Source organism: Spermophilus citellus (assembly GCF_964194105.1).
Source record: "Spermophilus citellus genome assembly, chromosome: 10".
NCBI classification, from domain to species: Eukaryota; Metazoa; Chordata; class Mammalia; order Rodentia; family Sciuridae; genus Spermophilus; species Spermophilus citellus.
The window spans coordinates 28,163,104-28,189,625 of NC_138197.1; the positions used below are offsets into that span (position 1 = coordinate 28,163,104).

General features: G+C 46.4%; 2 protein-coding genes across 5 annotated transcripts in view; one reads left to right on the plus strand and one right to left on the minus strand.

The window, feature by feature from the left end:
* Positions 1 to 26,522, minus strand: part of TSPAN11 (tetraspanin 11) — a 750,083-nt gene that overhangs the window by 465,230 nt on the left and 258,331 nt on the right. The gene's annotated exons all lie outside the window — the stretch shown is intronic.
* TSPAN9 (tetraspanin 9) overlaps positions 8,589 to 26,522 on the plus strand; it is a 196,865-nt gene continuing 178,931 nt past the window's right edge. The window contains exons 1-2 of one of the 2 annotated variants that reach the window (XM_081310191.1): positions 8,589 to 9,000; positions 14,528 to 14,569. The gene's annotated coding sequence lies outside the window, so the exon portion shown is untranslated. The remainder of the gene's footprint in view (positions 9,001 to 14,527; positions 14,570 to 26,522) is intronic. The other variant, XM_081310190.1, reaches the window with a different exon arrangement.

Below are 26,522 nucleotides of genomic sequence, written 5' to 3' on the forward strand. Positions count from 1 at the left end.
GACATTAAATAAGTATGGTTTTCAGTTGTGAATTTGTTATGTGACAATAGGTAAGCAATAAACCTACAGACACTATATTCTTTCAAGCTCTCCCATGGGAGTCTGGTTTTCCTCCATGTCATAGCTTAAAAACGGCAGGTAGGGTCATTGTCCTCCTTACTTCCCATTGCCCTCAGACCATTTATCCCAGTGTCTATCATGTGGCCATGACACCCTCTCCCCTTCCCAAGAACCTCTGTTAGGACTGGAGTCCTGGAGTTTTGCTCTTCAAACATTTCTTCTTCTTTTTTTAAATATTTATTTATTTTTTGTTTTAGGTGGATACAGTATCTTTATTTTTTTTTATTTCTTACATACATGACAGTAGTGGAATGCATTACAATCCTAATTATCCATTCACAGCACAATTTTTTGTAACTCTGTATATAAAGTATGTTCACACCAAATTATGCCATTATACATGAGCTCTCTTATTATTATTACTTTTTTTGCATTACAATTCTTAATACACCTTTATACCACAATTGTTTTTTTTTTAAAGATAGAGTAGAGAGAGGAGAGAGAGAGAGAATTTTTTTTAATATTTATTTTTTAGTTATCGGCAGACACAACATCTTTGTTGGTATGTGGTGCTGAGGATCGAACCCGGGCCGCACGCATGCCAGGCGAGCGCGCTACCACTTGAGCCACATCCCCAGCCTCCACAATTGTTTTTATGTGGTGCTGAGGATCGAACCCAGTGCCTCATGTATGTTAAGTGAATGCTCTACCACTGAGCCACAACCCCAACCCCTTTTCAAACATTTCTGTAGCTATGTCTCGCTGTGGATCTAGGCAAATTCAGCGCTGGATTGGGTAAACTTTCCAACAGTTCAACTGGACTCTCAGTTTCATGATTTATGTCTCCCCAAACACCATGTCTACTGTCTGGAAACCGTCCACTTCCACAGTAACAGTTTGGTCTTTAACATCATTGGAAATTCTTCTGCTCCCAAACCATCAAGTCAAACCCCTCCCTTCTCTGACTGCCACCTCCTTTCCCCGCAGTTGGTTTGTTCCACTACTGTTATTGCAACAGTCCCTGCCCCCAGCCCCCTGCATCAGCACCTCTGGTTTGGGGGTCTCCACACCATCAATTCTCTTGTTTACTTCCTTCTCTTCTTGTTGAGCTTAGATTCTATGTCTATAACAGTCTTGGTAATACCCTAACCTTGACCTTTTGCCATTGTGTTATACCATCCAACAAATCCCAACTGCAGCTGGCCCCAGCCATCCACTGTCACTCTGCACCGAGGCAGCCTGGGAAAGTCGCACAATGGGGAATATTGGTTCCACATAACATTCAGTGACTAGGTTTAGACGGGCCCTCGGTATGTCTAGGAAGCCCTGTTAAGTGTCTACAATTAACTCAGTCTCCCAAGTGGTTATTTCGAATCTCTGACAATCTCCTCAAATCTCTGGCCCATCCTTCACATCTCCACCTGTAGCAGGTGACCTTGTCTCTCATTCTCTCTTTTTTATAAGGAAAATAGAAGCCATCAAATGAAAATTCCCCCCTAGGACATATCAGTTCTCCTATGTTTGCTCCAGTGTTATCCTTCTTTCCCCTCCTGTTGCAGTCAATGCAGGTGGTCTCGTGTTTTCAGCCTTAGCCAAATATCTAAGCTCACACTGAATTCCATTCCTTCCCACCCTCCATAGAAAATTTTACTGTTTGTGATCGCTTACCTTTCCATATATCAACTCTCCCTCCTGAATGGCTCTTCCCCCTAAGCTTTTGGAAAAAAAAAATATATACTTTTTTTCTTTTTTTTTTCTGTCTTGTTTCCTCTTTCTATTCTTTCCCGAACTCCAATTACTCATGCACTAGACATTTTGATATTGTCCCATAGGTCCTCAGGCACTTTTCTCCCTTTTTCTTTCTAATCTTCTCTCTCTTTCAAATTGAGGGATATCTGCTCATCTCTCTTTAAGTTCATTTACTGAGCTCTTCGGTGAATGGTCATTAAGTTCATCCAGTAAATTTTTTAAAAAAAATATTTATTTTTTAGTTGTAGGTGGCACACAATTTCTCTATTTCATTTTTATGTGGTGCTGAGGATTGAACCCAGTCCTTCACAGTGCCTCACACATGCCAGGTGAGTGCTGTATCACTGACCCACAACCCCAGCTCTTAAATTTTTTATTCTAGATACTTTAGTTCTAAATTTTCCATTTCTCTCTCTCTTTCTTCCCCTGTTTTTCCTCTGTGGTTTCCTATCTGTTCATTCTTTACAGATGTATTTTTCTGTCTATCCTGGAGCTATAATAGCTTCTTGTAAATCCTTGTCAGATATTTCCAACATATGAAGTGTCTTGGAATTGGCCTTTATTGTTTGTCTTTCCCTTGAGAATGGTCACATTTTTCTGGTTCTTTGTATGCTAAGAAATTTGGGATCACATCTTGACTATTTGAAGGTTTGGTGAGAAGACTCTAGATTTTATTTATCTATTTACTATCAGGGATTGAACCAAGGGGCTTTTTACCACGGAACCACATCCCAATCCTTTTTAATTTTGCTTTTGAGCCAGGTCTAAGTTGTGAAGGGTCTTGCTAAGATACTGAAGATGGCCTGAACTTGAGATCGTCCTGCCTCAACTTCCTAGTTGCTGTGATTACAGTTTTGCACCATCTTGCTTGGCTCTGGATTTTATTTTATTCCTCCAAAAGTGTTGGTATTTTTTCTTGTAGCAGCAATTAACTTGGTTAAATTCAAACTGCAGACCATGTATTACCTGTAGTGGGCCTCAGTTTTGGGCCGCCTCTGGTTTTCCCTGCTCACGTGTGGGACAGGCATCTGTCAGAGATGCAGGCAGAGAATGCTGGGTTCCTCTTTTCTGGCTTTTTCCTTTCCAGGATTTATCTCTCCTTCTTTGGTAACCTTGATTGGTCTGGGCTCCACCCTCTGGTCCTAAACCAGAAGGACAGTGGCTTTCTGCTGGAATTCCAGCCATTGTGTTCCAGGACTCCAGCCAACACAGGGAAAATCCACAAAGATGTGAACCCACCTTCCTCCAGGTGCTCTATGAATCCTGCCCCAGATCTGCCTCCCTGGGCTCACTCTCCAGGGTCCTGAGGTGGGTTTCTTGTTTGCTACTTTTGTGTTTTGCCCAGAGTTTGTAGACATTTTCTGTGGGAGAGTTGATTGGTTAGTAACTGATTCTTCCATACTAGAATTAAACTTCTTCTTATGAGGCTTTATTTATTTATTAATAAATGTTGATAGTGTGTATGTGGGGGGCAGAGTGGGTACTGGGGATTGAACCCAGGGTCACTTTACTACTGAGCTACAACCTCAGCCCTTTTAAAAATTTATTTTGAGACACAATCTCACTAAGTTTCTGAGTCTGGCCTCAAACTGGTGATCCTCTTGCCTCAGCCTCCTGAGCCGCTGAGATTACAGGGATGCCCCATGGCACCAGGTCCCATAGGTTTTTATTTTTTTTCTTTAAAATTTTATTTTTAGTTGTCTACGGACCTTTGTTTATTTTTTTTTTTTATATGTGGTGCTGAGAATAGAACCCAGTGTCTCACACATGACAAGCAAGCACTGTACCACTGAGCCACAACCCCAGCAACCTCATAAGGTTTTAACAGGCTCAATTTTCCCCATTTAAATTCCCCGAACCGTCTCTTGTTCTACACTCTCCTTTAGTTATCTGTTGTATGTGCTTTCCACCTATGGCCAATTTTATTCCCTTCCCTTACTTTTTTTTTAAAACTTGTTTTTTTTTTGTAGTTGTAGATGGACAGAATGTCTTTATTTTATTTATTTTATTTTGATGTGGTGCTGAGGATCGAACCCAGTGCCTCCAAACGTGCTAGGAAAGCACTCTGTCACTGAGCTACAGCCCCAACCCCCTTCCTTTCTTTTTTTGAGACGGTCTCACTATGTTGCTCAGCCTCAGCCTCCCAGGTATCTGGGATTATAGGCCTGTGCCATCATGCAAGGCTTAGCCAATTTTCTTCAAAGAATTGTCTCATCATCTCCATTTCTCAGGTGGAGTAACCTTTCCAACTCTTTCCAGGATCACTTCTGCCTCATCATATCAAAGAAACGATTCTTTCCAAGATCCTTACTGACCTTCAATTTACTGTATCACGTAGACACTTATTAGCTCTCATGTTCCTTGAACTCACCATTGTCCTCTTAAAATCTAGTCCTCTGTCACTGTTTCCTATCTCAGAGGATGACCTCACCAGCTGTCTTCTTAGTCTGACCAGAAACCTGAGTCATTCTTGACATCTCTTTTCCCTAGTCTTCTTTTACATATATATTGCTGATATATGTAAATTTCACCTTTAAAATCTCTCAGGTCTGTTCAGAAGTCTCCTTCTTCACCATGGTCAATCTGATGTCATCTCATGCCTAGTTTACTGCTAAAGTCTCCTATATTTAATTTTTAACCCCTGACTCCTCAGATTCGTTCTCTACACTATAGTCAGAGCCATAGGTTCAGAATGTGAATCTGATCATGTCACTTTTTTACTTGAAATACTTCACTGATTTCTTGTTTTAGGATAAATATATATATCAAAATCCTTATCCTGGAATACTCAATTGCCTGTGAGATTCTTTGTCCCAAGGTGCTCCCCCACAACTCCTGTGGTCCAGAGGCAAGTTCTGTGCTGTGGCAAGTTCAAGTTTGGGTTTCCTGCTTTTTTTAACTGGTCAGTCATTTAATACATGGTTTTGATTCACAGGGCAGAATCTACAGTGTGATTTAAACCATGGAATTGCCCTTGATAAGTATATAGGAATATTCTAAGATCAATAAGAAAGTTGATACTCATATAGCTCATTTGGTTATTACGGTTACATTTATTGATTCCAACCAACCATGCAAATTCCTCAGTTGCTACCCACATGTTCAGATAGCGGGTATGTGTCCACGCATGTGCGTGCACACACACAGATACTCAAATAGTTACCATGTGTTTTTGCATAGGTGGAGGAATGCCAATGACTTTGCCTTAACTGAAAGCTTTCTTCAGGGGTGTTCTGCTTTCCCTGGCCTCTGTATTTTCTGTTTGATTTCACAATGTGCATCTCTGTCTTTACAGAGTACATGCTGATCACCAGCAATCCCATACATAGAATCTGCATTTCTTCAGACAGTTCTGACCAAGACCTTGCAGAACCTAGGAAGCTTCAAGCCCCACTTTAGAGGTGTGTGCTTTCTGAAGGCACCAGCTCATCTTGGGTCACACACATGTGCACCTGCATACACCCACTCATAGAATTGCTGGTATTCATTATGCTCAATGCTTTTGATCAGTCTTTCTCTGTGTTTTACACTTGCAAAATTGGACCCAGGTCACCTCACCCCAACAACACATCTGAAGATAGCCAGGAGTTTGCAGGCTCCAACTTGAAAAGATACTCCTCTTAGATCAGGGCTTGGCAAATTGTGATCTGATTTTTTTTTTTTGGTAAATAAAGTTTTATTGGAACACAGTCATGCTTATTCATATTTGTATTGCTATGTCTGCCTTTGTGCTCCCATGGCAGAGTTGAGTAGTTGAGTCAGAGAGTGTATAGCTATGAAGTCTGAAATATTCATTATTTGATCTTATTTTTTATTTTTATTTATTTTTTTGTTGGTGCTAAGGATTGAAACCAGGGGCATACTACCTCAGAGCTACATTTCCAGGCTTTTAAGTTTTATTTTGAGATAGGGTCGTGCTACATTGCTCAGGCTGGCCTCAATTTTGCCATCCTCCTGTCTCAGTCTTCCAAGTAGCTGTATTATAGGCATGTGCTACTATACCTGGCTAATATCTGTCCTTTTACTGACAAAGTTTGCCTGCCTTTGATTTAGTCCATACTTTATAGCAAGTCAATAACAAGGTAGAGTTACTAGGTTTAGCAGCCAAAAATAGTAACACTGGGCTGGGGGTGTAACTCAGTAGTAGAACACTTGCTTAGCATATATGAGGCCTGGGGTCCATCCCCTGCAACACCCACACACAGAGCAGATTCACTGTACATTTAATGGATGGTTTATATGTTTTCTTGTCTGTTTTAATGTCATGTTTTTATAGATGCAGAAACTGTTCCTTATTTACTGGTAGACATGGGAATAGAACTCCTGTTACATTCTGCTTCTCTACCTACCTTTGCCTCTTCCCTATGTCAGAGTTGGTGGAAGTCACTCTCGGTGGAAGATACCACTAATGTAACTTTGCACATCACTAAACATGGAATAGAGTAGCAGTTATGTGTGCAGGCCAGACACTCTGGAATAATAGCTTAGCTATCTAGTGCCTAAATAACCTAAGAAAAATTACCTCGTCCTGAGCCTCAATCTCCTCATCTGTATAATGAATGAAGACTGTACCTACCTTGTGGAGTGTGAGGATTAACGAATTAAAGCATGACATGCTTAGGACCATGCCTGGCACATAAGTACTTGGTAGATGTTAGCTGTTGCTCTCTGGTTTGCACGTCAACTGGGAATCTGTGGCGGAAAGTGAAGCATTCCCTGAAACCCAGGCTCCTGCAGTTCCAATTCTTCTCACTAGGTGTCACCATTCAGCAGCCACTGTCACCGAAGCTTGACAGGGTGGCTGGCTGAAAATTTACTTTTTGCTTTTTATCATTTTTGATTTGATTTGGTGATTTCAAGGGGGATAAACTGACACACTATCTTTCAAAATCCTTGGGGATCCAGAAATGCCAGCAGAGTTTCTGGCATTCAAGGCTAGAAGGAGCCCTTTGGAGTTTTGCCTGTGGTCATAGTTAAAGTGGCATATAATTTATTGTCCAAACCAGTATATTCTGAAAGTGAAAAGGGCACTGTTAATAACTATACCAGGACAAGAGGAGTAAATGGGTTGTGGCTCAAGAACCTGGATGTAGTCACCTTACCCATATCTAATCTAATATATGATTATCCTTCAGAATTTTTTTAGGATCTGCAAAATGGGAACTCAGCAACATTTTTCAGAAGGCTGACCCAGTAAATTGTGATCTTGTGCTTTTGGGAATTCTTCCTCTAAAAGTGTCTTGTTTCATTGGCAGGTTTATTTGAGTTTTGTCCACAGTGGATTTGAATAGCATATGTTTGCCTCATAGAGTATAAGTCACCTTGGCCTCTTTATTCTGAACAATCTCTTGTCCTTTATAGCTCTTTTTTCCTCAGGTTTACCCTGCAGGTACTGAATATTCCATGTCTGGATAATTGCTCTTGGAGGATCCTTTCACTTCTTAAGACTCCATCATTCTATCATTTCAGATTTGTTTATCTTCCTGTAAAGGGCAGAAGGATGCTATCATTTTTTGGAGTATTCACTTGGCATCAAGTGTTGTGTTGTTGCCTCCATCATTTTGGTCAGCCCATCAACCCTGCAGGTGTTCTATTATTATGCCCCATTTCAGAGGTGAGGAGACTGAGGCCCAGCGCAGTCACAGCTCGTAACTGTAAGAGGCAGAGCCAGGATTTGGACAGCTGTCTGTTTTTACAGACCCATGTTTGCTCCCTCACCAGGCTGCCTCCACTGTTTTTACAGTTTGATCACTCACTGGTAGACATCAGTATCAAGTCTTCTGTCTGAGCCAGTTTCCTCTTTTGGAAGGTGGGCAGAGTTGGCAATGTGGGGTTAGCCTGGGAAGGTTTTATGCATATGGGATGTCAAGCAAAGTTTTTTTTTTTTTTTTTTTTTTTTTTTTTAAGTAGTAGAATATTTCTTTTGGTGGAAAAGGGGAATTAGAAGTGGACAAATGATGGGTTAAGTCTAATAGTCAAAAACAAGACTGTTGTGGAGGGAAGCTCAGTAGATGAGTGGAAACTGCCAGAGTAATTAGGAGAAAGCAAAGGGGGTCCCTTGAGATTATAGGGACCCAGGTTTTAAAGGTTTGTCTCAAGTGGACTGGTGGTCAATGCCTGTAGTCTCTACTTGGGAAGCTGTGATGGGAGAATCACTTGAGCCCAGGAGCTCAAGACCAGGTGGAAAACATAGCAAGATCTCGTATTATAAATAAATAAATAAATAAGTCTCAAATCACACTCATGCAAGTGGGAAGCACAGATTAGATTTTCAATGACAACAACGATTAAAGATGACGGTTTTAGTGGTCACTTCGGTACAAATTTAGGCCTCTGGCTTCAGGAATGCAGGCCTGGGAAAGCCAATAGGAAGCGCGAGGCCCGAGATGTCAAACTTTGAGTTTCTCCAGCTTCACTCCGGCCCCTCCCGGCCCACAGTGCCCTTTACCAACACTTGGAGGCCTCTAGCTCCTGGGGAGGCAGCGGCTCCTCCAACAGGGTATCTCGGGGCAGTATCTAATACACACCCGCGTTGTCAACACCTCAAATAGTGCGCCCGAAATACCAGGGGAGGATTTCTTCCGTGTGGGGTGGGGGTGGTGAGGCCAGACAGACTGGCACGAGCGGGAAAGCTGAGCCCCTGGCCCAGGCGGCCTTGGGGTGTTGTGTGGGCGCGGAGCCCAGGAGCGCCACCTAGCAGGCCTTGCCCTCCCTCTCCCCAACCCGGGCAAGGGCGCGGCCAGGCCCGATCCGGGCAGGGGGAGGCGCCGTAGTAACACCTCGGGGGAGCGGCCAGTCGGGGAATCCGGGCGGCGGGGTGCGGAGGGAGTCTTCCGGAGCCCGCAGAGGGAGGCGCTCCTGGCCGGGCCTGGCCTCCTTCCAGCTCTAAGGCTGGGGACCTGGACGGGGTGGTGGAGGAGCGGGCTCCGGTGGCGGCTCTCGACTCCGCGCTTTCCGGGGCGCCCTCCGCCTGGCCCTAGCGGCGGCTCCGGGCTAGCGCAGCGCACTCTTCCCACGGCGCTCTCTGGCCCCTCGGCTGGCCCCGCCCCGCCCCGCCCCGCCCCGCCCGCGGCCTCGGCGATCCCGGGAAGGCCCCGCCCCCGCCCCGGCCCCGCCCCCCGTTTCCGCTGGCGGCGGCGGCGGTGGTGCGGGAGCGCGAGCCCAGCCGGGAGCCACATTCCGGCGAGCGCGGTGAGTGCGGCCGGGCGGCGGGCGGCGGCGCAAGGCTCCCGAGGCGCAGAGTTGCGGGGGCTCGGGTTGGTGCCCGGCTGGACAGGCAAGCCTCCCACCGGTTCTGAGAGGGGGGACGCGGCTGGGGGCGTCCCGAGGAGGCGGTACTCTGGGGAGACGGTGTGGGCAGGGCGACAGTGGGGCGAGAGGAGGAGGAATGGGGCAGGCGCCGCGAGAGGGGGGCGGGAAGGTGCGTGCGGAGCCCAGTCACTCAGCCGACCGGAGTCTGCCAAGGGAGAGGCTCGGAGGAAGACCTTCGGGAATGGGGTTGCAGGAGAGTGGACAACGGAAGCCCAGGGGAAGGGATGGGAGGCTCGTAGGATGCAGCAGAAAGGGACACCCTCGGAGCTGTCAAGGGTCCAGTAGACTGGCTTGACAGTTCATATCGGGCACATAGAGAGGGCCAGGACCTTTTGGGCAGGTTGGGATACTGCCTGCAGCTCCCTGGGTATCCCCAATCACTCCTTGGGCCACTGCTGGCAGATCGGCACTCAGAGTGACAGGGCTTTGGCACGTCCCTAAGTCCGAGATGCAGCCCATCTGTGCACTCAAGTTTGGGACTTTTAAAAACTTTCTTGTGGTTAAAAAAAATAAAGTCCAAATAAGCCACTAGCTTATGAGACCAGTATTTGTAGTTGTGCATGTTGGAACTAGAATTTGGGATCTCTGTCTTTAATGTGTTGCTCTATTTTTTTCCTGCATCTTTCCCGGAATGTCTATAGCATCTAGGGAAGTTGACAGTCTTGGGGTAATATGGGATCTCCTGGGTATCCCGACCTTTCCTCCTCATCTCCCTCTAAAGTGGGATAAGAAAGCAGCAGCTTTCTAGGCTCTGTTCAGGGAACCAAATTTCTTGATTTGTTATGACAGTGCCTTTCTGACCTGCAGCTGTCCCTTTCACTGGAGCAACTCAGGCATTTCCTCCTCCAGGAAGCTTTCCTAGATTAGTGGAGACTAGGGACTCATGCTCTGACCCATGTGTACCTGACACTTCCCTTTTCTTTACTAAAAATAGCTGGAGTGAAGGTTTTGTATGTATATTTTTGCTATAAAGATGTGCAGTCAGCCTGCCATCATGATGAATGGGGAGGGGAGGAGAGGGATTATGGATAATTTCAAACAATGGACTGGACAAATCATTTATATTTAGCTGAGGAATGCAGCCAGAGAGGCAGACAATCACCCCAGCTTCCTACCCTCAGCCTGGTCCCAGCCTGGCTGATATAACTGGGCTGTATGTAGGTTGAATGTAAGAGGGGGAAGAGGATCCGGGTGCACAGAACCTGAGGTATAATTCAGTTCTACTCTCACTTGTGGAAGACCTGCTAATGCACAAGGCCATGAACTGTTGAAAGTGTTCCAGAATGGAGTGGGGTTTTTGTTTGTTTGACTTATCAGGTTTTAATCTTCTGGTAGGGCTCTTTAAATCTGTGAACAGAGATTTCATATTAATAAGAATAATGAGTGTTTATAAAGTCATTTATAGTTGGCCAGTATATTCACTGCACATTAGCTGTATTTAATTTTATTTGATTCATACATATCCTTGTGAAGTATGTTATTTTAGTTGCCTTCTCATAGGTTATAAAAATGAGGCTTAGAGGGAATAAACTTCTCTAAGGTCAAAAAACTCATTAAGAGAGAAGCAAAACTTGAACTCATGGCTTCTGACACCTCATGCCATGCGCCTCTCTTTCCTACTTCTGTATTGAGCCTTGTCTTAGCTCTATTTGTACAACCTTGGGCAGTCTACCTCCCCTTTCCAACTCTTTGATTTAGAGGAATATTGAGTTAAAATATTTCTAGGGTCTCTTCCAGCATCACATAATTAATAGTATGTTATCAGCAGCCAAACAATTAAATGTGTTTTATTTACATTAGGCTTTTAATTATGGCAGAAAACACAACGTAAAATGTACCATCTTAACCTTTTTTTTTTTTTTTTTTTTTTTAATTTTGAGACAAGTTCTCACTAAGTTGCTTAGGGCCTTGCTGTTGCTGAGGCTGATCTTGAACCTGTGATCCTCCTGCCTCAGCCTTGCAAGTCACTGGGAGTACAGGCCTGTGCCACCACACTCAGCCCATCTTAACCTTTTTTTAAGGGCTCTAACGTACAACAGTTCAGTAGCATTGAGAACACACGTAAAGCCCGGTGGGTGGAGCAAAAACCAAGGCACTAAACAACTGAGCGAGACCCTGTCTCTAAATAAAATACAAAATAGGGCTGAGAGTGTGGCTCAGTGGTTGAGTTCCCTTGAGTTCAATCCGCGGTACCCTCCCTCAAAAAAGAACACACATTATTGCACAACAGATCTCCAGAACTTTTCATCTTGCAAAACTGAAACTCTGTCCATTAAAAAACAATTCCCTGGGCTGGGGATGTGGCTCAAGCGGTAGCGCGCTCGCCTGGCATGCGTGCGGCCCGGGTTCGATTCTCAGCACCACATACCAACAAAGATGTTGTGTCCGCCGAGAACTAAAAAAAAATAAATATTAAAAATTCTCTCTCTCTCTCTCTCTCTCTCTCTCTCTCTCCTCTCTCTCCTCTCTCTCCTCTCTCACTCTCTCTTTAAAAAAAAAAAAAGAAAAAAAAATTCCCTGTTTCCCACTCCTCCAAGGTCCTGGCAACCACCATTCTGTGTTCAGTGTGGTGTGCTTATTAAGATTCCACTGTGTGCTTAATATGTGCTGCCCTGAAGTGATTAATAAAGGGAGTTGTAGAGAGGCAGCCAGCATCAATGGGTAGCCCTTGGGCCCAGGCTAACTGACAGGAGTGCCCTCCTGCATCTCTGGCTCTGTAACCTCCACGCTAGGACTATGAAGCAAATGAGTGAGTGGGTAAGGCCTTCGGCATGGGCCATCACCTCTTTTGGTCTCAGCTTCCAGCTTACAAACTAAGGATAACAATACCAAGTTCTCAGGACTGTGGGAAGGAGCAATGAGATAATGTATGTGAAGCATGTAGCTTAGGGCCTCATACACAGCAGGTGTGCAGTAAATGGAGGCTGTTATTTATAACCTAACTGGGGAGACTCTACTAATATGCTTGGAACAAGACTTCTTTTCTTTTCCCATTGAGCCCCAGGCTTGCTGTGGTCGTCATCCCCACTGACTAAGGGGGAATGGATCTGGTCCAGATGCCTTAGCCTGGCAGTCAGCATCCTTCTCCTCTAGCCCCAGCCTGCCTATCGAGCTCCTCTCCCACTCTTCTCCCTCTAGGAAACCCTTGGGTCTAGCCAGACTGATCTTCCAAACATGCTTTGTTCTTTCCTTTTTGTCCTTTTGTCCATACTCTTCACTTTCCTGAAATGCTCTCCCCATACCTTCCTTTCCGTCCTTCAAGGTTCTATGCAGGGATAGCTCTTTTCAGCCTTCCCTGGCCACCCATCCCAAATGAGCCTTTTTCTTTAGAATTTCTATGGCATTTTCTACTCTTGCCTGACTGTTGGCTTTCAGACTTTGCCTTGGGTGATTCTTCAGTGAATTTTTCAAATGCTTAACATGTGTGATATATATATAAAAGAGTTTTGCTAAGCTCTTTTTTTTTTTTCCCCATACTGGGTGTTGAACCCAGGAGTGCTCTACCACTGAGCTGAGCTGAGCTACATTCCCAGCCTTTTTTTTTTTTTCAAATTTTTTATTTCAAATGAGTGTCTTGCTCAGTGGCTGAGGACCTCGCTAAGTTGCCAAGGCTAGCCCACAAATTGCGATCCTTCTACCTCAGCCTCCCAAGTCTCTGTAATTACAAATGTGTCCTCAGCCCTTTTTATTTTCTATTTTGAGACAGGGTCTCTCTAAGTTGTTCAAGCTGACTTTGAATTTGTGATTTTCCAGCCTCAGCCTCCTGAGCAGCTGAATTACAGGTGTGTATTAGCACATCCTGGCTCTGTGCAAAGTTCTGATGATGCAAAAAGAAAAAAGATAAAGGTCCTTGTCTTCATGGGTGTGTAATCCAGGAAGGGGCTAGGAAAGGGGTTTGAAAATGACAGTTTAGAGTACAAAGTGAGTAACTTCTGAGAGAAGAGTGTCAAGTGGGTTTAAACGTGGATCAGTGACCCCGATTGAGAAGGAGCACTTTATGCAACAGGTTGTGGTGGATGCCAGTGCTGAAGGGAGGCTTGAGTTTGGGCAGATGGAGGAAGGATCAGCCTGAGGATAGGCACTGGGAAGGTGTTTGGGTGTATGAGTAGCCCAGTGGGGCCAGTGTGTGGATTGTGTGGAGGGAAGCCATTGGAGAAAGGACTCGATAGGTAGACAGAGGTTATATTGTGTTGACTTCAAATGTCCAGCCAAAGAGTTTCATCTGTCCATTCATTCATTCATTCATTCATTCATTCAAGAGAAATGCAGGCACTGGGCTGGTCAACCTTGAGGGAGGGGCCTGGAATCTGTGCAGGTTTTGAGTAGGAGTTACAGAAGCAGGCCTGGTCTTAAAGACGGGGAGACCTGAATCTGAGAAGAGGGGAAATTTTGGTCAGGAGAGTGGTTGGGCAGCCATGAAAGATGGTGAGGAGAGAATGACCCTGCATGACCTAAGACCGTTTGTGAATTGATCAGATGAGGCCACAAAGGAACTTTGAAACTGCTTCTGAGCTGGGTGATTGTGAAAAAATGTGATGCTGTTTGCTGTTTCCATGGGGCATTATTTCTCCAGCTAGATTCTGAGTCCCTCCAGCTCATGGATTTTCTGATATTCTCACTGTACTCCCTGCTGTGAGGCACAGTCTAGGCAATGTGGACCCCTGACCTTCTCAAGAAACAAGCCTTGCACCTTCCAGAATCCCACACTTGCATCCACAGCAATATCTGCACACAGGCTTGGCTTTCTCCGGAGTCATGTTTCTGTGAAGAGTCAAGTGTTTCCTGTATATATATCCTCACACTCCAAGTTAACTGCCCTTCCAATTTCTGTTGCAGTTTTATCTCCCATTTGACGGTCATTTTGCACTACTTTGTACTATGCTATTAAAAGTAGCTTTGGATGTGGTAGGGAGGAAAACAACACAGTGGCCCATCCCATTATATCAGCCTCATAGTGTATGTTGATCAAGCCGATGTCTCATGGAAGTTACACACTTTTATGTATCTTGAAACTTCAGGTCTCTTTTGAGTGGTCAGAATATTATATCATTAGATGCCTGGGGTCTACCTCAGGGACTATATATATGTAATGTGGATACTGTTACTTCTATAACTGCCCATAGCAGCCCATAGCAGACATCACTAATCTATTGCAGCTGTCTTTCCTACTGAGCCAGGGTTCGGGTTCTGCTCATAATGCTTTAGGCACCCACCACCAGCTGAGTGGAATTGCACCACAGCTGGAATCTGTTTGCCATTTTTGGTCTTTTCCAGTTGTTGAATCAATGGGGTCTTGGTGGGAGAATGCTGCCCCAAAGAGTGGCCATTGCTCTAGAATTCACCCTAGAGTGACTTCATAGCAAAGTGGTGATACAATTTTTTATTTATTTTTTTTATTTTCCTGCAGGAATACTCTGGGGCCAAGGTGTTTACAGAAAATACATCAAAGGTCAGTATCAGCCTGGGTCCATTGTGTGCCGGGGTCTCTGAAAATCTGTGTGTTATAAACTGAAGTCACTTTTTCTTGCCCTTTAACTGTGGGTTGGGAAGGATAGAATAAGATGCTGACATTTTCTAGATGTTCCTCTGCCCTTGCTCCTGACTTGGAATTTATAACGTTTTTAAAGTGGGCTTTGGAGCTCCACTGTTTCTGATTGACCACTGAGAGTACCCTTCGTTCCTTTCTTGGCCACCCCAATTGTGTGGAGGAAGCTTAGGGAAGCAGGAGAGGCTTTTAACTTCCTGCTTCCTGTCTCCTCCCCACAGGCTGGGGAGCCAGGGTGGTTTGGCCTCTCACCAGCAGGCCAGGAACGAAGCTGTGGGAGTCCAGGCCAGTCCTCGGCTGCTGCAGGAGTGCCCCCTCTCTGCTCCTCCAGGCTCCTGGGGTCTTGCTGATGGCGTGTCTTTGTTCCCAGCCCTTGTGCATCGATGCCCCTGCTGAGCTAGCAGGCTGGAGCTACTGGCAGCCCCTGTGGATGGTGCTGATTCAGGCTCCCTGGAGGAGCTGCTTACAGACCTGGGCCTTTTTATGTTTTAATTTATGTACATTTTATCCTGTGGCTTCTCCCTGCTGGGTGATTTGTAATCTCTTACCTTCTGTGAACCCAGCAGTGTGGTTGGTGGAGAAAGAGGGGAACTGAATGGTACTGACTGGTGGCTTATTTTGCCTAAAGAGTCCCCTGTCTGAGTTCCAGCAGGGATTATTTGGTGGCCCAAGAGTGGCCCTGTACTTCTTATTGTCCCACCATGCTTTATACTTATTTATGTTTGTCATCAGTCCAGTTTTTAGACCCTTTACGAATGTTCACGGTGAATTTAGTGTCATTATATGACATTGTGATTTAAATCTCATTTCACTGTCATCATAGTCCCGTGTGGTAGCTGTCATTCTCTTGCATTTTACAGTTTTTCCTGTGTTAGGTGAGCAGGGATTCCAACCCAGTTTCTGTACCTGGCCTTTTACAGAATTGGGTTCGTTCTCCTCAGCCCCTGGGAATCTGCTGCAGGGCCCTCCCCAAGCCTGCCTGTGCAGGAATGTGTGAGCTCTCATTTTGAGTCTTCCTCCCTCCTGGGACCTGCATGGGTGTCCACTTTCATTCTCACAGCTCTGGGATTTGGGGCACTGCCTATAGTTGGACTGAGCAGTGGAGCCTGGCACATGGGCTTAGGCCAAGAAAACACAGTCTGGTGACAGTCAGGTGGCAGAGAAGGAGGGACCTGAGGACAAGAGAATGGTGGTCCTCCTGTGTGCAGCACCTCTTGCCTCATCACAGATCCTGTGGGGTCTGCTTCTGGTGGGCCCTGCCAGACAGAACTTGGTGGGGAGCCGTCCAGGAGGCCTGTGTGTCCTTGAGGAGACAGACAGCCTCTGACATCACACCATTTCTAGCCAGATGACTGTCTTGGTTCTGCAGTCTGTGTTGAAGCTAGAGTGAAAGAGACCTGAGTAAGGACTTTGCAGACAGGAAGTTTATCCTCTCTCATGGCTTTGGTTTTGCCATTTCTTGTCATGCTGTGGGCCTCTGGAATCATGACCAGCCCTGGGGAGGGAGGCTCTCATCCTGGCTTCTGTTCCTTCCTCTCACTGGAGGTGACCTTTGCAAATTAATTGCTTTCTTCAGTCCTGTTTCCTTACCTGCAAATGGGAGGTTGGGTGATTCATGGCCAAGGACCCTTTTTAGCTCTGCTGTAGGTTGTTTTGGAGGTAGAACATGCCTGGGTTTTGGCTTCCAGTTCTGGAGTATCCTAATACCTCATCCTCCAGCTAATGCCTTCTCTGCCTCTGGTCTAGAGGTAGATAGCCGACGAAAGAGGTTAATGAGTAAACCCGGTGGCCTGATTTCTGATGAAAGGGTGCACAGAGGTTGTTTACAGAGATGGCCACACCGTCTCTGTAAAGATGCCTCATTGGTGCGGCTACTTTCATTTGAACTCTCTGCCTCCTGCCCCTGCCAGTGCAGTTATGAGTTGGAAGGCTCCATGGCTGGGCTCCAGCCCTATAGGTTAATAACTCCAATTTTGGTTGTAGCCACAGCATCATGAAAAGAGAAAGTGCCTGGGTGTAGTTCAGAGAGACCAACAAACAACTAAAAACTCATCTGGAACCAGCCTGGGGCACTGAGAGTGGGAGGCAGAGGAGGAGTTCTTCTGTTGACCTTGGGAGCCATTGTCACACCCCTGAGTGGTTCAGTTGACACCTTGGGACCCAATATAGATTTTGGGGAACTATTCCTTGTTTAATATTGTCTGCACTTTTGAGATTACCACACCCCTCCTGCCTTCTCTTCTCCCTCTCATCGCCTATGCGGTGGATGGCTGGAAATGGATTCTGTTTTGGACACTTGCTTGCTTTCTGAGAGTCTTGTGACTGTCTCTACTCTCAATGGTCAGCATTTGTTAAAATATCTGATCTTGTGATAGGAACAGGATTGTGTGGAAAACAGTTCAAGGGGTCTGAAGATTCAGGAAGCTTGGTAGGTACCTCTTAGGATTCCCCCACTTGTTGGGAAGGCTTGGCTGTCACTGTGGAAGGACTGGAGGAGCCTGAGGTCTTTGGTGCAGGATCTTGGTAAGGTTCTTAGTAACTTGTATAGCATCTTTGTGCAGATTTGAAAAATGGCCTTTCCTCAGGTTAAAAACAAAAATTAAAATAAATATATTATTGTACAATTAAAATAATGTCTACCTCTGCTTGGGACAGGCTTCTAGAACCCTGGTGGGCTGTGGCCCCAGCTGTGTGTATACTTGCATGTACATGTCCCCCAATTATAGGGTGCACATGTTGCTGTCAGCACATATAGTCTATGCTGCTTCCACTTCCAACGAGGAGAGCATGTCAGGTTCAAAGTGAAGGAGAAGGGGCTAGGGTTGTGGCTCAGTGGTAGAACGCTCACCTGTATGCGTGAGGCACTGGATTCGATCCTCAGCACCACATAAATATAAAATAAAGATATTGTGTCCACCAATAACTAAAAAAATAAACATTAAAAAGAAAGTGAAGGAGAAGGCCTCTGGGAACCATAGACAGGCAGAGGAGTGATCTTGGGGGATATGTCCAGAACAAGGTTGAAACAGGGTGTGGGCATACCTGTGTGTGTAGGTGAGTACATGTGTGCCTGTCCTAGCGTGTGTGTGACTGGGTGTGCCCACATGGGTTTGTGTGGGTGGGAGTTCTCCTGCATTCTTCTGGGACTCAGTGGAGAGGCCCTCCTGTGCCTACTCAGTAGGTCAGTGTATACCTGTGATGTGAAGTCCCCTCAGTGGGCATGGCGCCTGGCAGCCCTGCCTAAGGCTTCTCCCCTTGTACCTGCCACAGCATAGAGACTGAGGCTTGGGGGTCTCAAGCTCCAATAAACCCTGGAGAGGGAGGTGCCCGGGATAGAGGGAGCATATCCTGCCTCACAGAGCCCCAGGCCCCTTCTGGGTCAAACCCTCTATATAGCAGGGCTCTGAGGGGTAGGATGACTGGTGGGATTTGAATAGAGTGTGTTTCTGGGTGTGTGAGCATGCAGAGTGACATGTTTTGTTTTAGAGAAAATGAGGTAGAGGTCTGGGCTTGCAATTTTCCACTCATCTTAATCCTGGGAGATTCTAAACAGCTTTGTTTAAAAACTGAATGTGTAGATTGCAGGGACCTGAGTGAAGAAGAACTGTTGTGTCCCCCAGGAAGGCAATTAGGTTTGAAGCCAGAGTGTGGATCTGTTTGACCATTATGTATGTATGTGTGGATGCAGCATGTGGATCCAGCGGGTGGGGAGGCCGGAGTGCTTACAGCATCAGTTATGGGGTGAGTCACTCTAAATTAACAGCCATTCACACTGACTCTCTGCGCTTTGCTGCTGGAGGTGGGTGGGGGAGGGGAGGAAGGTCCCGGTTGGGGTGGGGTCCTCGCCTTGTCCAGGTTGTGCAGGGGCAGAGAGGGAAGAGGGTTTGGAACTACCTGACTTGGCTCTGCCTCTGACACTGTTAGAGAAGCTGGGGATGGTGGTGGCTGGTTAGCGGGTTTCTGTAAGGAGTGATCTGTACTGGCAGTGCAGGGAGAATAACACAGGCCACTGTTCAGTCAAGGGCAAGGCAGTGGAATTGTTTCTGAGGCTCTGCAGAGGAACTCAGGGGAGACAGATCAGAGCCCAGAGGGAGGGCTGGGATTTGGGGAGGTGAAGGAAAGGGGCTCTTTGCCTGGTTGCATTTTGAGGGGTGAAAATCTGAGGTTGGGGTTGCGGGGATAGGAGCATAAGCCCAGGTGAAGAGTGAGAGGTATGGCTGGACAGAGTGTGGGGTCCTTGATCGCGGGTACCTTGAATGCTTCCTGGAGCAGCTTAGGTTCAGGAGGCTGGCAGTGGGGAGCAGGGGAATGAGGATGAAAAAGGGATGTTTTGGGAAACATGAATTTTTTAAAAAGCATCTTTCTGTTACAAAAATAAAGCTCATTTTAATATTCAAATGTTACATAAATTATAGAAAGGAAAATCTCCCATAATCCTGCCCTTCAGAGATAATCACTGTTAATACTTTGGTTTCTATTCATTTCAGATATTTTAATGCTAAACGAGCATCTAGCCACCCACCTAGTTATGTTCTCAATATCTGCAGATAGAATTGTATTGGACTTCCTCTTCTTCAACTTCTTTAGTCATCCTTCCACATGAGAATGACCTATTCTTTTCAGTGGCCACCTAGACTTGCTGAATGGGTTTTAAAAATCAATAATCTATGCAGCACAACAGAGCACCCCATAATTTAGTGGATTCATATACTCTCCATTTCATTTGCCCGCTATGCTGTGGCTTTCATTTGCTCACCTTTAGTCTGGGCTCAGCTGGTCACTCCTGAGCTCATTACTGCAGTAACAGTCAGCTAGTGGCTCTGCAGGGACTGGATGGTGCAAGAGAGTCAGCGGGCCTTTTTCCCCCTTCTGGCTTTTCACTGTCAACGACACTAGCCTTTTAGGAGAAAATGGAATCATCTTCTTGTAAGGTCTGGACTTGAAAGCCTCTCAAACACAGTATCCATCTACTGCTGGCCAAAGCAAATATCAGGACCAGTGGAGCTCCAGGGGTGGAAGAGACAGCTCCTCTGGTGGCAGAATGGCCATGCCATATCCAAGGGTGTGTGTTCAGGGATGAGAGAGGATGGATGTGCAACCCCTCTCTTGCCCAGATGTCTGAGAACTGGAATCTTTGCAAATAGCCCCCACAGGTCTTAGAAAAACTGTAATCTCCCTTTCTTCCCAGCCTACTCCACCCCAGATAGGCCAACCACAGATATTGGCAAGGGTAGGGTACTTACTTTTTTTGTATCAGGGATTGAACCCAGGAGTACTTAACCACTGAGTCACATCCCCAGCCCTTTTTATTTTTTATTTTGAGACAGGGTCTTGCTAAAGTTGCTGAGTTTGGCTTTGAACTTGTGATGCTCCTACCTCAGCCTCCCAAGCTGCTGGGATTACAGGCGTGCAACACCATGCCTGGCCAGGACACTCACTTTTCATGTTGGTTGGAAGTGCTGTTTGAGGTAGATTTTCTGTGTGTGTATAGGGCTAGTGCCAGCAGAGGTTTAGACTTTGTAATAGCATCTGTGGCCCTAGGTCTCCTTGAACCATCTAAGTTGAATCTTCCTGGCCTCTGAAAGCAAAGAGCCAAGAGCTTGGCTTCTTGGTACCCCTGCTAATTTTCATGGCATTTTTGAAAAATATGAGTCTGTAAGTGACAGACTTTTCACACAGATAGCTGGCCACTGCTGGAATTCCACTCATTGATTTGCCAACAAATACTGCACCTGCGATGCTCCAGGCTTCCCTCCCACCCCCTGGGAACCTCACATGTAGAACAGGAGTGCCTGGGTCTGTGAGATGCACGTTACCTTTTTCTTCTCAGGAACTCATGGTGGACTTGACATTTTGACTTCCCGCAAGGTGTTCATTTTTATAATTTTCTCTTTTCATGCCCTTCCTTGGTAGCTCTTCCCTGTCTGTGAAATGTCACCAATGGCCAGAAGGCAGGAGGAAGCAGGAAAAGAGTGAGAAATGGGGCATTAATAAATCCCTAAGTCCCAGTTTTGAGGATGCTGTCGGGGAGCTGCTGGTGGAGAAGTTCTCCCTGGCTCTGGTCATTCATCAAACAGCCGCCCCCACCCTGCTCACTGGACCTGATGGAAAACACTCTCCCAGCACAGGAGTGTTCTTTTGCCTGTCATCTGCCTGGTGGTTTGTGCATTCATCAAATTAGAACAAACCGAAGTGGGCTTTCACATTTGAAAACCCAAAGTGTTTTATTTTCTCCCTGCTCCCTTTCAGCATCTTTTGGAAAAGAAATGCTTTGTGGCGGTAAGCATTCTGTGCCCCGTGGCACAGCCTCTTGGCCATTCTCTTTCTTCACCTCCTCCTCCATGATCCCACTGTGGGAGGCCTGATGTAGCTCAGCAAGGGAGTTGGTGAAAACTGTTGAACAGGAGGGAGTGTGGCCTGGTGCCACACTTAGGAATGTCCCTGATGCATCTGGGTGACTTGGGGATGTCAGCATGGTGCTCTTGCTGCAGGGTTAATGATATCTAATCAGCTTAGAGGCTTCATATTTACAGTGCTCAATGATGATGGAAACATGCCAAGCTGACTCTGCAAACCTTTGAGCAATCTGGCAAGACCAGAAACCTCAGCAGCTCCTTTTGGCCAAGTAATTGGAAAAACTGGATGGAGGTCCTCAGCCTGCTCCAAATGAGAGTTTGCTAGTTTGAGGATGATAGGTCAACTCCTCATAAGCAGAGACCCAGGAGACCCTCTTTGATTCTTAACTTCTCTGCTCTATCTCCCCATTATTTCTGGTTCTCCATGGCTATGAGGCTGGGTCAAACTTCAGCATGCTGAAAGAACATAATGTTGGTTAATCAGCAAATAGTTATTGAACGCTTTGATTGCTTAAAGGCTGATACAGCTTTTGGCCTAGGTGCTCTGTGCAATAAGAGAGCTTTAGCCAAATGCAGGATTGGATAAGTCGTCAACCCTTTCTGTTTGTGGCTACTGACTGTTTTATCTAGTTCTCTTGTTTCCTTATAAGGCTTATTCCCACAGCATCTCTGGCACCCAGGAGTGGGCTCTGAAGGCAGCAAGCCATGCAGGAAGGGGTAAGATTGTTACAGATAGTGGGACATGGTGGTGCACACCTGAAATCCTAGTGACTGAGGAGGCTGAGGCAGGAGGATAGAGTTTGAGGTCAACCCAGAAAACTTTGACCCTGTCTCAAAGTGAAAACTTAAAAGGACTGGGGATGTAGCTCAGTGATGAAGGGTCCTGGGTTCAATCCCAAGTACTTGGGGAAAAATTGCTATACATACAGACAGAGCCCTCTATGTAAAATTCAAAGGAGATGCCTGCCTTGACCCACCTGGGGAGTCTTACTGCCCAGAAAAGTCACATCTTAATGGACATAAAGAATGATGGTACCCAGTTCCATTGTCCACCTTACCCACTGCTTATCCAAATAAGTCAAAGTTGTTTGACAAATTTGGAGGTCCCTTAAGGATAAGGATGGTCTTTCTTCCCCTGAGGATGCTCATTGGGCTATGCCTTGGGCTCTGAGTACTGCTCTTTAAGGACACAGCAACAGAGGCAGCATCTTTGGAATATGGGTGTGGCTTTCCCAGAGGGACCATACTGTGGTCACTGAGAGGGAAGTTAGAAATACCAGGGCTGGGTGAATTGATGGGTGCTTTGAGCCTGCTCTTGGCCCAGGCATTGCAGTTTGGAAAAGATCAGGCAGAGTAGGTCTCTTCTTCCCAGGAGCTCACATCCTGATATTCAGATGAACATGAAGCACGTGAGAAGCATTCAGAGTCTTGGGGTTGGAGGACCTGAACCATATACATTGTCTTCCCTGTGAATACTCCTGCTGGGTGCTCACCTCTGGGATAGTAATATTAATTGTAGGACATACTTATGTCAAATTGGGAAGCCATAGAATTGTCCCCAGTTCTGGGGGACAGGCTGACAACCTGGTTTCTTAGGTTCATATGCTATCTGGTTGGGTGGGGGTGGGATTTGCCCTTCACCTGATGGCTCTTGAGTTATGAGCCCCTGATTCTGGGCAAGGGAAGAGGTGCAAGGTGACTCTAGCATGCATGGCCTTTCTCCATTAGTGGGTAGCAGGTGCTGTTTAAACCATGTGTGCTGAACTTTGTGCTCTGACTCTGGATGTGGGTTAGTGGGAGGAAGAAGATCGGAAAGGCAGGGTTGGGTCTCCAGCTCACACATGAGGGCTGCTCCATCTCTGTGCACCTTCAGGGCAGTGGGGATGGAGTCAGTCACAGAAGGTGAACAGGGAATGCTGCCTAATGCCACCTGCAACCCAACCATTAGTCTCTGTTGGAGAGGATGGCCTAGGGATCTAACAGATCCCCATTAGAAGATTTCCTGACCCAAGGAAGCCCTCGAATATTTGTGGATGAAGGTAGGAAGAAGGCAGAGAGTTTCAGATCTGGAAAGAAACTTCCTGGGCCAAATCACAGTCTGGAGCTGGCTGAAAGTCTGCTATTCGGTGCTCTTTCTTCTGGAGTCTGTTCCTCAGGAGTCTTCTCTTGAAATGCCACCACCTCGTAGGAAGGCAGTCTGTTTCCAGCCGTGGCAGCAGCCTTGCAAGGCATTTTAAAGATGGGGTTCACAGGAGGGGTGGGTCACCCCCCAGACTCCTGGCTTCCTTCCTTATCTTGCCCAGTTTGCCTCTAGTTCCCAAAGCTTTTTATTCTGCAAAATTTTAATGGAGTATCTACAGGGGTTCCTCACCTCCTTCCAGAGCTTGCCAGTTACTGCCAGGAAATGCTCATGGGCCTTCGTGGGGCAGATGGGGCAGCTTTAAAGGAACACTTCAGAAGGTGCTGCTTGGCGGTATTGGTGGTTTTACTGAATGTCTTTAATATAGTCATGATTTGCATCAGGAACTAAAGCCTCAGTGTTGCCACATTCTAAACCCAGTGGTGCTAGCCTTCTCTGTGGCCCCTGGTGTTTCTGAGACCCTGCAGCCATCTCCACCTTCCTCACTCCCCAGCATGACAAACAGAGCTGACTCCTGGGCTCAGGACTTTTGTAAACTTCACTGGCATTTTCTGATGACACCAGAGTTTCTTTCCTTCTCCTTAAAAACCCAGGGTCCTGAGCATACTAAGCACATGCTGTACCACTGAGCTACACTTTTATTTTTAATTGATACATAGTAATTCTACATATTTATGGAGTACAGTGGGACACTTCAATATGTCTGTCATATATATAATGATCAGATCAGGGAAATTGACACATGTATCACGTCAGACTTTTATCATTTCTTTGTTTTAGGAATATTCAGAATCCTCTCTATTAGCTTTTTTGAAATATTCAATTAATTGTTGTCCACCCTGGTTGCCCTACTGTGCTAGAGAACATTAGGAATTAGTCCTCCTATCCAGCGGTACCCTGTGCCTGGTAACCACCTTTCCCAGGATCTGGTAATCACTGTTTTATTTTCTGTTTATTTAATAGCTTTCCCATTAGGCTAGAGATTGCCTTTCCAAGAGGGGTAGGAGTATTTCTAATGTCTTGCCTAAGTCTCTCTTGTGGTCTCTATTCCTTCTGAAGAACAGAGGCCTTGAGTATCTCTTCTCTGATGCTTTTCCTGTTTTCTCATTGCCTGGCACCTGGTGGACTGTGTGTGTGTGTGTGTGTGTGTGTGTGTGTGTGTGTGTGTGTGTGGTTCTGGGGATTGAACCCAGGGCCTGGCGCATGCTAGGCGTGTGCTCCATCACTGAGCTGCACCTCTAACCTCTCAGATACTTTTTGAATGAAGGAATACTACACATATGATCTAAAAAGAATTGTGTCCCTGAGGGCCTCTCTTTCCCCAGGACGCAGTGCTTGCTTGGCTTCACCATCCATCTTCGTAATCACAGGGTTTGAGATGTCTCTGGGGAGGAGGCAGGGATCTCTGTAGGTCTGGAGTTCTTTATGAAAGTGTCCACAGCTCTGGGAGTAGAGAATTATGCCTTCTTACCCAAAGGAGGTGGAGAGGAAGTTGAGGGAAGAGGAGGCAGCTGCTTGGAAGTCTCATGCCTGAGGAAACTGAGGCTGGTTTTCTTGGGATCTCTGGGCAGGTGAGCAGAGGAACTGGGAGCCAGGTGTCCTAGTCCTGATCTGCTTTCTATCTCCTCTATCCCTCTGCCACATCCATACCTGCTCCCACCTTCCTCAGCAACCCCAAGAATACCTCAGAGCTCCTGGCTCCCTGTGTGAGAGGGGACATCACAGGGCCTGTGGGCAGCTTTGTAAGAAAACATGCACCCCAAATGGCCAAATCCATGAGGAGTTGAGAGAGGCACGTGTGGGGTTATTTTAGGTTTGGTGGGCCGGCTCAGATCTCTCTGGCATTCTTGGCCTCTGGCCTTTGAGAATTGACCAGAATGGAAGGATGATAAAAATCGAGACTCCAGGAATAGCCCAAGAATTTGCTCATTCTTAACCTCTGGGAAGAAGTGTTGCCCAACCCAGAGCCTGTATTGGGGGAGGGGGGAAGAAGGAAAGTTCAAGTTCATTTCCTCTTCCTCCCCTGCTCCTGCCTGGAGGAGGGGGTGGCAAGCACAGTGCTGTGGCTTAGGGCCAATCTGATAAGGGAAGCAGGATTTAGAGGCCAGAGGAATGTCAGCACCCCCACCCCCATCCTTGCCTCTTGAGGAGTTGCCTGGTAACAACCTTAGAGCAGAGTTAGTGGGTCCTCTCTGTATTGCTGTGCCTGTCTTTGTTTCTCTTTCCTCTGGCAGACGACCGAGTAGACACAGCTCTGGCCTCAAATCTTCAGAAAGACCTCATTTCTTCCTCCCTTCTCCAGAGTCAGGTGGACAATCACCTTTGGCTCAGTGCACATGAGAGGGACTGTATTGAACACCTACTCCATGGCAGTTCGGGAGCTCATTGATGCTGGGCCTGTCCTTAAGGAGCTCTAGTGGGCCTGTAGAGACAGACACAGGTAGACACACACAGACAATGACGTTGTCCAGAGCGGCATGGAGTGCCAGAGCACTGTGGGGCTGTAACAGGTGGAGTCAGTGGAAAGAGCAGTCCATGGGATTCAGGACCCTGACTGGCCTTGGGCAAGTCTTGTCACTTCTCTGGGCCTTAGATTTTTTTCACTGGAAAGTGAGGGGTTCTGATACCTGAGATCCTTTCTGGTTTAAGAGTTCTCATTACAGGAATTGTGGGGAGAGGAACCTTCTTAGATGGGCAAAATATTTCTGTCACTTTTATTTTTATTCCACATGGGGTCCATCCTTGGGTTGTCCTTGTGGTTGGGGGAAGAGCAGCCTGAAGACTCAGAGGTCACAGCTGGATCCACCTCTCTTCTGTTCTCTGGATCCTTCTGTTTAGGAAAACTGCAAAGTCTGACATTAGGCTCAAAAAATCATTTGCATTTTTCCAGGACAAGCTGACCTGTTGGCTTACCACGTGAGGCCAAAGGACTGAGGCTTTCAGAGTCTCCTTGGAGCTGCCATCTGCTCCTGTCCAGGCTCATTGGTCCCCGGTTAGATCTACCTTGTCCTTGTTTCTGTAATGCCACATTATCTGTGATTCTCCCTTCCCTTTTCCCTCTCAAAGGCTCTCATTTCTCATTGTCTTGGGTGTGATCTACTTTGCTGAAATGCACCCCCCATCTTGCATTGTTTCCACCCCTTCCCCCACTGGCAGTGGGGTTTGAATCTGGGACATTTAACCATTGAGCCACATCCCCAGTCCCTCCCCTCTCTCCCTGTTTTTTTAAAATTTTAAATTTTGAGACAGGCTCTCACTAAATTGCTTCATGCCTTGCTGAGTTGCTGAGGCTGGCTTTGAACTTGGGATCCTCCTGCCTCTGCTTCCTGAATTGGTGGGATTACAGGTGTGTGCCACCATG